Raw genomic sequence first — 13307 nt, forward strand, 5'->3', positions numbered from 1 at the left:
CTGAGCACGCCACAGGGCATCATGGTCAATGTGATGCGGAGGGAGAGGAAGGAAGGCGCGGGGCCTTGGGAGGCAGGATGGAAACCGCATACAGTGATGCTGCGGGGAGGCGAGAGCGCACAGCTGGGTCCCCGTCCGCTGCTCGTGGGAAGGGAAGTGAGGCTCAAAGCAGGTGCTCAGTCCGAAACTTAGACGTGAACGTTCGTAGCAGGGCTTTTGATGATAAGCCAAAAGTGGAGACAGCCCAGAAGTCCATCAGCAGGAATGAGCCAACCAAATGTGGTCTGTCTAATACGATAGGATGCTATTGGCTAAAAAAGAATGAGGTTTGAGCCCCGCTGCAGCATGGACGGACTGTAGAAACATGACAGTAAGTGAAAGAAGCCAGACACAGAAGACCACGCACTGTGTGAGTTCGTGGGTAGGAAATGTCCAGAATAGGCAAATCTATAGCGACACAAAGCAGAGGAGCTGTTGCCAGGGGCTGGGTTTCCTTTCGGGGCAATGTTCTGGAGCTGTAGAGGTGACGGTTACACATTGTGGCCGTACTAAATGTCACCGAACTCTGCCCTTTAAAAGGCTTGATTTCATGTTATGTGAATTTCACCTAAAAAAAAAAAAATCGATCTATGGATAATAGACGACGGAGACATTGATTGATTGATTGATGATAGCTAGATGACACCTGATTGATAGATAATAGAGGCATGGTATATACAGAGAGCTGATTGGTGATAGATAGGGGCGGAGATGAGAGAGCAACCACTTAAAGCAGCCCACGCAAGGTGTGTTGACGCTTGGAATCCCGGATGTACTAGAGTGAGGGTAGACGAAAGTCGAGATGTGGGCAGGGGTCAGACTCTGGGGGGAGTGGAGCGGGACCGCCCAGGTGACCCTTGGACTCTGGCTTAGGTGGCCAGGGGAGCAAGGGCACCCTTAGCTGAGGGAAGGACAGTCCGTGATAGAAGATAGAAGTGGACAACCTGGGGAGGAGGTGCCTGGCGTTCCATCTGGGGGATGGGAGATAGCCTACGTGTGACTTGAATTGAGGGGTTAGGATTTGTTCTCGATCCCGGGAGAGGTAGCGAATCTGGAGGGCGAGGAGCTTTCCCTCCTTTTCTTCGGAAGATTGTTGAGGTCGTTCCTACCTGATGATAAATCCTTGTTGTTTTTTTTTAACTTACATAGTTAGCATGGTTCTGTGGTCTGCCACCAAACCGTAATTGATACAGATGGGAAGGGACGTAGCCAGCGGATCCTGTCCACAAGGAAGTTAGTGGAGAGAAATTAACTTTGGACAAAGTACACCTCAGGGCACAAATCATTGTTAGGAATAAAAGAGGTCACTGCGTGATTAAAGAAATAACTCACAAGCATTAACCATTAACATGTGTGCACCTGCCTAATGGTAGAACCTCAAATATCTGTCAAACAAAAAGCAGAAAAAAGAAAAATTAAATAGGACATTTGCCACAATACATCCCACCACTTCTCACTGCAATCGGGAGCTCGAGAAGACAAAGCTTGCGAGACTATAGGAAAAACTGAGCGAGCTCGATGAATGGACAACCCCAAACTAGAGACTGCATACTCTTTTCAAGTTCACCTTGAACATTTACTAAAACTCACCATGTCGTAGGCCACCAAACCAGTCTCGACAAATAAGGAATTTAGCGGAGCCTTCGATAGCTCAGTTGGTAGGAGCGGAGGACCGTACTAAAAGAATTGGTATCGTACAAATCACATTCTCCAACTGTGATAGAATAAAATCGTTAGTCCACAATAAAACTAAAATTACATCCTCTCATATGTTTGGAAATTTTAATGTGCAGATGTAAATTTTAACATGCACTTCCAGGTAACTGGTGCAAAAAAAAATTATGATGAAAACCTAACAACAGAGCTGAGCAACAATGAAAACACTACATGTGCAAATGAACGGGGGGGCCTGGGTGGCCTGGTTGATTAAGCGTCTGCCTTGGGCTCAGGTCATGACCCCCAGGGGTCCTGGAATGGAGCCCCTTGTCTCATGAGACTCTGCACTCAGCGGGGAGCTTGCTTCTCCCTTTTCACAAACCACCCCCCACCCCAGCTCATGCTCGCTGTCACTCTGCTCTCTGTCAAATAACATCTTTAAAAAAAAAAACATATAGGATGTAGCTTAGGAGGATATGTATAGCCTCAAAAAGAATACGATGAGCACCAACTCAGGAAGCTAGAAAAACCACAGCAGAATAAACCCAGAGAAAGTAGAAAAACAAATCATAAAGACAGCAAAAATTAAGGAAATGGAAAAATGAAAAATCAATAAAGCCAAAAAAGTTTGTTCTCCAAAATTAGTAAAATAAACAAGTCTCTGGCAGGAATGAAAAGAGAATGCACAAGTAAAGTGATGGGAGGAGGGAAAGAGGGGTATAGCCACAGAGACAGCAACCAGTTTTTTTAAAAGATTTTCTTTATTTGAGAGAGTGAGAGAACACAAGTGGGGGGTGAGGAGGGGCAGAGGGAGAGGGAGAAGCAGACATCCCACTGAGCAGGGAGCCCGGCATGGGGTCGACCCCAGGATCATGACCTGAGCCGAAGGCAGACGCCCAACAGACTGAGCCACCCAGGTGCCCTCCACCGACAGCCATTTCAGGTGCAGTGGGAGGCTGTAAAGCAGGGGAGCTCGAACACCTGTGGAACCCTTGCTCCTAAAAACACCGCGAAAATGACAGTAAGGGGGTGACAAACGTACAGTGGAAGAAGTTCGCCATGGAAAATGAGAGGAGTGCCTACCAAGAATGTTTTATTTTTTTTTAATATTCTATTTATTTATTAGAGACAGAGAGAGAGAGAGAGGCAGAGACACAGGCAGAGGGAGAAGCAGGCTCCATGCGGGGAGCCCGACATGGGACTCGATCCCGAGTCTCCAGGATCACACCATAGGCTGCAGGCGGCACTAAACCGCTGAGCCACATGGGCTGCCCTCCAAGAATGTTTTAGAAGCTGGAAAACCGGTGGAGGAGTAACAAGTGACGTAGGAGACCAGAGCACACTCTTAACCGAGCAGGAGGAGGCAGCCGGGAGCAGGGACTGGTTTGCACAAGAACTGGAAGCGGCAGATATCTCAGAGGAGAATATGCATGTATGGGGGGGGGGGTGGACTGAAAATTTGTATAAGAAGCTGCTAGAAAAAAAGAAAAAAAAAAAAAGAAGCTGCTAGATGAGGGGCGCCTGGGTGGCTCAGTTGGTTAAGTGTCTTCCTTCGGCTCGTGTTGTGGTCTCGGGGTCCTGGGATCGAGCCCTGCATCAGGCTCCCTGCTCAGCGTGGAGTCTCTTTCTCCCTCTGCCCCTGCCCCTCCTGCTCATGCTCTCTCTTTCACTCTCTCTCTCTTTTTTTCTCATTCTATCTCAAATAAGCTTTTAAAAAAAAAAAAAAGCTGCTAGATCACACACACACACACACACACACACACACACACGGAAACTAAAAAAAAAAAAAAAGCTGCTACGTAGCCCCATCTTTGCCCCACCTCTTGCAGAAGACCAGACTTCACTCTCCATCAAGTTAGAACAGAAGGGTGGAAATGCAGGGGCGCCTGGGGGTGCAGTGGGTTAGCCGTCTTGGTTCCGGCCCGGGTTGTGGTCTCAGGGGCGTGGGATCAACCCGCGTGTCAGGCTCCAGGCTCGGTGCAGAGTCTGCTTAAGCTGCTCCCTCTCCCTCTGCCCCTTCCTCTCTCTCTCTCTCTCTCAAATGAATAAATCTTAAAAAAAAGAAGAAGGCCCGTGGAAATGCAAATTAAAGTCACAGTGAAATATCCTTTTATTGCCACTGATTGGCAGGAAGGAAAAGCGTGGCAGGGAACGCGGACTGGCGGGAATCCGTACCCTGCAGGGGAGGGGGGCCGTGATCTGGAAACTGGTATAACCACTTTGGAAAACAATTTGCCGTCATGTAGTAGAGTGGAAGGTGTCCGTGGTCATGAGCTAACAGCGTCACCCCCGGGCACATCCTAGGGCAGCTCTGGGGCCTCCCCGAACGAACCAGATCACGTGCACGAGCAGTTCGGGGCAGCGTTGTTGATGAGACACCAAAGCTAGGAACAAGCCAACCATCCGTTAGCAGGAGAGTAAGCGCACGATGCCCAAGTCCTACGACGGGAAGCGACTCAGCAAGGACAGCGCCACCCTTGCACAGGGGCCACGCGGTCTTCTCCTCCGTATCCTTCCAAGCCTCGTGCACAGGCTGCCACAGGCTGCCGGAGCGAGCGCGCCACAGGAGTGACTAGAGGACGGCTGTATGCACCAACGTGGCTTACGTCGCAGATGCAATTTGAGCAGCGACTTGCGGGAACGCACACCTGGTCTGATGCCATTTGTCTAAAGCCCAAAAGATGCAGAACTAAGCGGCGTTGTTTAGGGACAACGCATACTGGGGAAAAGTGTAAAGGAAGGCAAGGAAAGGGTAGCGGTGCCCTCTGCTGAGGGAGGAGGGGGCCACCGGGCCTCGGAGGCTGGGAGAGTGGGGTCATCCAGTTGCTGGTGGGGACACGGGCAGCGGGCTTTTCCCACTTGTCTAGACAAGTCACAGAGCTGCTGTGTGCTCTCGTGTATGCGTGTAGTTGAATGGGATGAACCTGCCATTTTTTATAGGTCAAAATAGCTGGGTGTTAAGCAGTTTCATCTGCTTTTTGACCTACCAAATTTCATGATAATAATATAAAACCAAAAAACTGGGGCGCCTGGGTGACTCAGTGCTTGAGCATCTGCCTTTGGCTCAGGGAGTGACCCCAGGGTCCTGGAATCGAGTCCCGCATCGGGCTCTCCTCAAGGAGCCTGCTTCTCCCTCTGCCTGTGTCTCTGCCTCTCTCTGTGGGTCTCTCATGAATAAATAAATAAGATCTTTTAAAAAAAACCAAAAGGCTTTATGCTAATAGATGTAAACGGTGATGGAGTGGGCATGCTCCTAAGAAAATATTATTTATCAAAAACTAACTCAAGGGGTACCTGGATGGCTCAGTCAGGTGAGCGTCTGCCTTCAGTCAGATGACCTCTGCTCAGGTCATGATCCTGGAGTCCTGGGATCGAACCCCTCATCGGTTTCCCTGCTCAGTGAAGAGCCTGCTTCTCTCTGCCTGCTGTTCCCCCTGCTTGTATGATCTCTCTCTCTCTCTGTCAAATAAATAAATAAATAAAATTTTTTAAAAAAAACTAACTCAAAATAGAAAAAGTCATCCAAAAATTCATATAGGATCTCAAGGGACCCCAAATAACCAAACAATTCTGAAAAGGAAGCACAAAGTTGGAGGAGTCGCACTTCCTGATTTCAAAACATGTTCCGAAGCTACAGGAACCGAGACAGTGCAGCACTGGCGTCAAGACAGACAAATAGACCAACAGAACAGAATAGAGACCCCGGAATAAATCCTGACAAGGGCGCAAGACCATCCAATGGGGAAAGGACAGTCTCCTCACCAAATGGTGCTGGGACAACTGGACAGCCACATGCAAAAAAGAATGAAACTGGACCACTTCCTTACATCATACACAAAAATCAACTCAACACTGTTTAGAGGCCTAAACATAAGACCTCCAACTATAAAACTAGAAGAAAATATGAGGAGGGGAAGCATCATGACATTGGACTTGGCAAGGACTTCTTGGAAATGACACCAAACGTGCAGGTGACAAAAGCAAAAAGTAGACAAATGGGAGGACTACACCAAACAGAGAAACTGTGGTGCATCTAAGGACCGTGCAATCAAAGGAGTGCAAGGCCCCCTCTGGAATGGGAGAAAGTATCTGCGCATCACACATCCGACAAGGGCCTAATATTCAGAATACATAAAGAACTCCTACAACTCAACAACAAAAAAATCAAATTCCCCAATTAAAAAATGGGCAAAGGACTCGAATAGACATTACTCCAGAGATGACATACAAATGGCCGAGTATATGAAAAGTTGCTCAACGTCACTGATCATCAAGAAATGTAAATCAGGGCAGCCCGGGTGGCTCAGCGGTCCCGGGGTGTGATCCTGGAGACCCGGGATCAAGTCCCATGTTGGGTTTCCTGCATGGAGCCTGCTTCTCCCTCTGCCTGTGTCTCTGCCTCTCTCTCTCCGTGTGTGTCTCACGTGAATAAATAAAATCTTTAAGAAAATGTAAATCAAAACCTCAAAAAGGTATCACTTCACATTCATTAGGATGATTACTATTTAAAAAAAAAAAGAAGAAGAAGAAGAGGGGCACCTGGGGAGCTCAGTGTTGAGCGTCTGCCTTCAGCTCAGGGTGTAATCCCGGGGTCCAGGGATCGAGTCCCACATCGGGCTTCCCACAGAGAGCCTACTTCTCCCTCTGCCTGTGTCTCTGCCTCTTTCTCTCTCTCTGTGTGTCTCTCATGAATAAATAATAAAATCTCTTTAAAAATCCTAAAAAAAAAAAAAAAAGCAGAAGGGGGCGCCTGGGTGGCTCAGTTGGTTAAGGGTCCAACTCTTGGTTTTAGCTCAAGTCATGATCTCAGGGTGGTGAAGGAATCTGCTTGAGGATTCTCTCCCTCTCACTCTGCCCCCCACCCCGCTCATATACATTCTCTCCATCTCTCTCAAATAAATTAATTAATCTTTTAAAAAAACCAGAAAATCTCAGGTGTTGGCAAGGATGTGAAGAAATTGGAAACTTGTGCACTGTTGGGAATGATACCATGGTGCAAGTGCTCTGGAAACAGTATAGAGGTTCCTGAAAAAATTTTAAGTACCTAAAAGACCTAAAATAATTGCCATATGATACAGCAATCCTACTTATGAAAAGAATTGAAAGCAGAGATATTTGTGGGGTTTTTAACTTTTTTAGATTTTTATTTAAATTCAATTAATTAACATATAGTGTATTATTAGTTTCAGGGGTAGAATTTAGTGATTCATCAGTTGCATATAACACCCAGTGCTCCTCACATCACCTGCCCTCCTCAATGGCCATCCTCCAGTGATCCCGTCCCTTTACCTACCTCCCCTCCAGCAACCCTCAGTTTGTTTCCTTTTAAAAAATATATTTTTAAATAATTAAAGATTATTTTATTTGTTTTATCTATTATTTATTTATTTATTATTTATTTATTTATTTTATTTGTTTGCTCGACAGAGAGATAGAGCCAGAGACCACAAGCAGGAGGTGGGGACATGGCAGAGGGATAAGGAGAACAGATCCCCCTACTGAGCAGGGACCACGATTCAGGGCTTGATCCCAGCACCCTGCTGGGAGGTCCAAGAGGTTGCTGCCTGTGTTCTCCTCTAGGATTTTGATGGCTTCCTGTCTCACATTTAGGTCTTCAATCCATTTTGAGTTTATCTTTGTGTCTGGTGTAAGAGAATGGTCCACTTTCATACTTCTACATGTGGCTAGTTTTCCCAACCATTTGTTGAAGAGACTGTCTTTTTTCCATTGGAGATTCATTTTTTTAAGGATTTTATTTATTTATTCATGAGAGACAGAGAGAGAGAGAGAGAGAGAGAGACAGGCAGAAGGAGAAGCAGGCTCCATGCAGGGAGCCCGATGTGGGCCTCGATCCCGGGACTCCAGGATCACGCCCCAGGCAGAAGGCGGTGCTAATCCGCTAAGCCACCCAGGGATCCCCTCCATGGAGATTCTTCCTGCTTTGTTGAATATTAGTTGGTCATAGAGTTGAGGGCCTATTCTGGGTTCTCTATTGTGTTCCTTGATCTATGTGTCTGTTTTTGTGCCAGCATCACACTGTCTGGACGATCACAGCTTTGGAATACAGCTTGAAGTCAGGCATTGGGATGCCCTCGGCTCTGGTTTTCTTTTTCCACATTCCTTTGGCTATTTAGGGTCCTTTCTGGTTCCATATGAATTTTAGGATTATTTGTTCCAGCTTTGTGAAGAAAGTCTGGGGATTGCATTGAATGTGTAGATTGAAAGCAGAGATATTTGTATATCCAAGTTCATGGCAGTACTATTCACAACAGAACCTGAGCACCTATCAGCTGATGAATGAATGAGCAAAATGTGGCCTATCCACGCAATAGAATATTATTCTTTCTGAAAAAGGGAGGAAATCCTGACATACTCTACAACATGGATGAACCTCGAGGGCATGATGCCAAGTGAAAGAAGCCAGTCATAAATAACAAATACTGTATGATTCCACTTCTATGAGGTAGTGAATGTAATCAAATTTCTTTTTTTTTTTTTATGATAGTCACACAGGGAGAGAGAGAAAGGCAGAGACATAGGCAGAGGGAGAAGCAGGCTCCATGCACCGGGAGCCTAACGTGGGATTCGATCCCGGGTCTCCAGGATCGCGCCCTGGGCCAAAGGCAGGCGCTAAACCGCCGCGCCACCCAGGGATCCCCTGTAATCAAATTTCTAAAAACAGAAAGTAAAACGATAGGTACCAAGGGCTGGAGGGAGGGGCCGAGGGAGAGTTGTTTGATGGGTATAGAGTTGTAGCTTTGCAAGATGAAAGTTCTGGAGATCTGTTTCATAACAGTTTAAGCATACTTAACACTACTGAACTTAAGTGCACTTAAAACTACACGCTTGGCCCTGCCCAAGAGCGGGCCCAACACCAGTCCCTACTGCTCAGATGTCAGTGAGCCCCCATCCACATGCTTCTGCCTTGTTCTGAGTTTAGTGAAAGTAAACTTTGAGAGCTTTGAGAATCAAGGTCAGAAAAGTCTAGAAAGTCACTATAATGGGAAATTTTATGTGATGAATTTTTTACTGCCAAAAAAATTGACTCAAGATAAAGCAGAAAACCTGAATGGTCCCATAATCATTAAAGATATTGGATCAGGGGATCCCCAGGTGGCTCAGCGGTTTAGCGCCTGCCTTTGGCCCAGGGCATGATCCTGGAGTCCCGGGATCGAGTCCCACGTCGGGCTCCCGGCATGGAGCCTGCTTCTCCCTCCTCCTGTGTCTCTGCCTCTCTCTCTCTATGTCTATCATAAATAAATGAATAAATAAATCTTTAAAAAAAGATATTGGATCAACGGGCATTGAGGAGGGCAGTTGATGGGATGAGCACTGGGTGTTATACTATATGTTGGCAAATTGAATTTAAATAAGAAAAAAAAAGGAACTGGATCAGTAGTTTACAATGTATGGATAGAGGGGCAAGAGACCGCAAAACCAAGGTTTGTAGATGAAGTCTATCAGATCTTCAAGAAACAAATATCCCCTCTCTGATAAACTGTTCCAAAGAACAGAAAAAGAAAAAACGCTCTCCCAACATATTTTATGATGTCTCTATACCAAAACTCAACGAGAGTAATACAAGGCAGAAAGAGAGAGAGAAAGAGAAAAAAAGAAAGAACAAAAGAAAAGAAGGGAGGGAAGGAGGGAGGGAGAGAGAGAGAGAGAGGAAGAGAGGGAGAGAGGAAGGAAGGCAGGGAGACAGGCAGGCAGGCCAATCCAGAACTATACATACATATATATATATTTTAAAAATACGGGCAGCCTTGGTGGCTCAGCGGTTTAGCGCCGCCTTCAGCTCAGGGAGTGATCCTGGAGACCGGGGATCGAGTCCCACATCAGGCTCCTTGCGAGGAGCCTGCTTCTCCCTCTGCCTGGGTCTCTGCCTCTCTCTCTCTCTGTGTCTTCCATGAATAAATAAATAAAATCCTAAAAAAAAAAACCCACACCATGATGAGATTGAGTCTAGCCCAGAAGATGTAAAGGTGGTTTAACATTAGAAAATCAATTAATGTGGGATGCCCGGGTGGCTCAGTGGTTGAGCGTCTGCCTTGGGCTCAGGGCATGATCCCGGGGTCCTGGGATCAAGTCCTGCATCAGGGTCCCTGCTGGGAACCTGCTTTTCCCTCTGTCTGTGTCTCTGCCTCTCTTTGTGCCTCTCATGAATAAATAAATTAAAAATATTTTTAAAAGTATTTCACACCAGTGACACAGAAGGTCACTGAGAAAGAAGACAGATAGCATTTACTATGGCATCATAATTAATGACATGCCAGTCCTCTAGGAAACAATGTATTTAAGGGATGTTAATAAGGGTGCCTGGGTGGCTCAGTCGGTTAAGGGTCTGCCTTCAGCTCTCATGATCTCAGGATCCTGGGATCGAGCCCCACATCAGGCTCCCTGCTCAGTGGGGAGCCTGCTTCTGTCTGCTTCTACCCTTGCTCATTCTCTAAATCTCTCAAATAAATACATAAAATCTTTTTAAAAAATAAGCGATCTTAATAAAGAGAGAGATACACTATGTTCATGGATGGGGAGACAGTATTCTAGAGACAGCTAGTCTCCAAAGTAATTCAGAATTCAACAAATTCTCTATTTACCCCTTCAAAGAAATCCCAACAGACTTTTTCCTAAACCTTGACAAGCTGGGTTTTTTTTTTTTTTAAGTTTTAAGGAAAACTAAAGGCCCTAGAATAGGCAAGATAATTTTTTTAAAAGATTTTATTTATTTATTTGAGAGAGTGAGCAGGAGAGAGAGGGTGCACGCACAAGCCAGGGGAGAGGCAGAGGGAGAAACAGGCTCCTCGCAGGGAGCCAGATGTGGGACTCCATCCCAGGACCCCGGGATCACGACCTGAGCCAAAGGCAGACGCTCAACTGCTGAGCCACCTGGGTGCCCTGGCAAGATAATTTTGGAAGATGAGGAGGGGGAGCAACAATCTGACGGGGAAAGCAAGGAGAAGGAAAAGGAAGCCTTCAAGCTTTCGTAAGTGTAGTAGAGGCAGACAAAGACACCAAAGGGACAGAGGACAGAGCTGCCAGCCTCCCAGACCTGGGACAGGGCATGTGACCAAGGGCTCAGTGCACATCAGTGGACAGCCCTCCACATGGAAAAGGAGAAAAACGTGACCCCTACCTCACACCAGCTGCAAACAAACCCACTCCAGAGGCATTAAAGAGCACCTGAATATGAAAACCAATTTTATAATATTTAGAAACGGGGCACCTGGGTGGCTCAGTGGGTTCAGTATCTGCTTTCAGCTAGGGTCATGATCCTGGGATGGAGCCCCCCATCGGGCTCCCTGCTCTCGGCCTCCCACTCCCCCTGCCTGTGTGCTCACTCTCTCTGTCTCGAATAAATAAATAAAATCTTTAAAGAAAATTGAGAAAAGAGACCCAGGAGACAACTTCTCTGACCTCGGGTAGGGGAAGATTTCTCAAGCAAGACTAAAAGGACAAAGCATAAAAGAGAAGAATGATAGGGGCAATTAAATCTACATTAAGACTTGCTTACCCAACGATGCCACTGGCAATCTGAGAAGACAAGTCACAGGCCCAGAGAAGACGCAACAGATCGGACACTGGTGCCCACACTGTACACAGAACCCGTCAGCTGGTGGGGAAAGACAACCCACATCAAAACCTTGGCAAAAACAAAAAACAAAAAAACAAACCCTGGCAAAGCCACGCTCGGGCATTTTGCAGCAAAGGAAGCATGGAAAAGCTCAACGGGACTGGTAGGCAGCGGATGACAAGTCAGAGCGCCACGAGGTGTCACCACCTGGACCCACAGCACGGACAGGAAGGACTAAGGAAAAGCCCTCGTAGCAAGTGTCGGTGACCATGCGGCCCACAGAAACGCGTACGCGGTGGCGGCGGCGGACGTGGGACAGCAGCTGGGACGATGCCCCAGCCTGGAAACCCCAAGTGCCCGCGGCCGGGGACCCAGGGAGCTCCTCGCGGCGCCCCGGACCCCGGTGCTCACCCAGACGTTGGGCGCGGCAGCACGGGGCGCCCCGACGGATGGCGGAGGCCGCCCCCCAGCCCTCCCGGGGACGCGGGCAAGGCAGTGGCAAGGGGCCGGGGTCACCGCCCGAATCCTCCAGCTCGACTCCCTTTCTGTAGGAGGAAAGCCCACAAAGCCAGCGGGCGGCGTCCACGGGCGCCACCGCCTTGGGACGAGGGGCCCTTGCAGGCCACACACACACACACCTGTTAAAAACCGGGTGGAGTGAGGGCAGGTTTCTTTTCTTCCGTGGAGAGGTAGGAAAGCTGTTCCCACCGCTGAGCCAGAAGCTGTCTTTCCTGACGTCACCGAGGACACACGTGGGTGTTAGGTGTGGACGGAGAAAGGTTTGGGGAGAGAGGGCCAGCTGTCTACGGGGTTGCTGAGGGCAGTCCTTCCCATCCTATGGGTCAGAGCCAGCCCCTCCTCGGCCCTCCCCAACAGCCTGCCCCGCCTGGAGCTTCTAGATCCTTCCCTTGGCCCCCTCTCGGCCACCTGGTCTTCCCCCTTGGAGGGTGCATGGCTGGAGGCAGTCACATCCACATCTGCCGGGCCTTTGGGCTCTGGGTCGCCCGCTTCCCGGGGCACCCCGATCTCCCCTCCGAGTTCCCACCCCCATCCCAGTGCTCCAGTCACCTCGTGCTGAGCTTCTCACACTCAGACCCCAACGACTCCCCTGGCCGGCTCCTCTTGCTCACGGAGCCCTCAGTCCGCCCGTCCCTCCCCACACTGCCCACCCCTCTCCGCTGGCACCCCTGCCCTGAAGGGAGCAACGCTCCAGCAGAAAGGGCCCGGGGTCCCCTGGATTCTCCTCCATCCACTGCCCCCACCCATCCAACACCAGGCCTCTAGGATTCCGTCCCCTCCAGTGTATCTGCCACGCGCCCCCCTCTCTCCATGCCCACAGCCACCACTGCTCCACACTCCCCCACGTTCTCCACCCAGGGCCACCGGCTTACACTTGTCCAAATTCACAGCTATTTACAAGGTCGTGGTGACGTACGTAAGTCCAGGTCCTCCCTCATTTGCTCACCTCTGCACCCACCTCGAGCACGCCTGTGCTCCGGGCAGGGGGAAACCCCCGTGCGCGTGTCACCCGCAGGCCCTCTCCACTTGGTTCAGAGCTCGGGACCACGTGGCCCGATGGTGAAGTACAGGGGCCCTGCGGTGGACTCTCGGCCTGGCCACCAACTGGCCATGCAGCTTCCTAACCTCCCGTGCCTCCGTTTCCCCGCTTGTGAACTGGAGGAAATAACTGTACCCCCTCCGGGCTCATCAGAGGGAGCGAAGGGGTTAACGCACACGGAGAGCGCCCTGCTTGTCAGGAAGGCATCAGCAGGAGCAGAAGTGTGTGGTTCAAGGTCAGCTTCACTGTCCCGGAGACTAGGCTCCCCGCCTTGGCGCCCTCCAGAGGTGGGGGGTGTCCCCCAGAGATGGGCTCCTCCGGCAGTGGGGCCGCGGCAGGTGGCTCCGTCCCGAGGCCCGAGACCCTGGGAGCGGGAAGGCGCCGGCCCCAGCCCCAGGGCCCGCCCGCCCTCACCTGCTCGGCCAGGTGCCCACCAGGGCCGGCAGGGGGCAGCAGCGCCCCGCCCTGCCCCAGCAGGCA

The 13307-nt window shown here is 49.4% G+C and overlaps 1 long non-coding RNA gene across 1 annotated transcript; it reads right to left on the reverse strand.

Moving 5' to 3' along the window:
- Positions 1 to 3781: 3781 nt before the first annotated feature.
- Positions 3782 to 13294, reverse strand: LOC118353646 (uncharacterized). Its single transcript, XR_004812903.2, has 3 exons — positions 11908 to 13294; positions 4990 to 5154; positions 3782 to 4362 (listed from the first exon to the last, which is right to left on the reverse strand). It is a non-coding gene; the product is annotated as an uncharacterized LOC118353646 (long non-coding RNA).
- Between the last annotated feature and the right edge of the window lie 13 nt (positions 13295 to 13307).

The sequence above is a fragment of the Canis lupus genome, chromosome X, assembly GCF_003254725.2.
Source record: "Canis lupus dingo isolate Sandy chromosome X, ASM325472v2, whole genome shotgun sequence".
In the NCBI taxonomy this organism is placed as follows: Eukaryota; Metazoa; Chordata; class Mammalia; order Carnivora; family Canidae; genus Canis; species Canis lupus.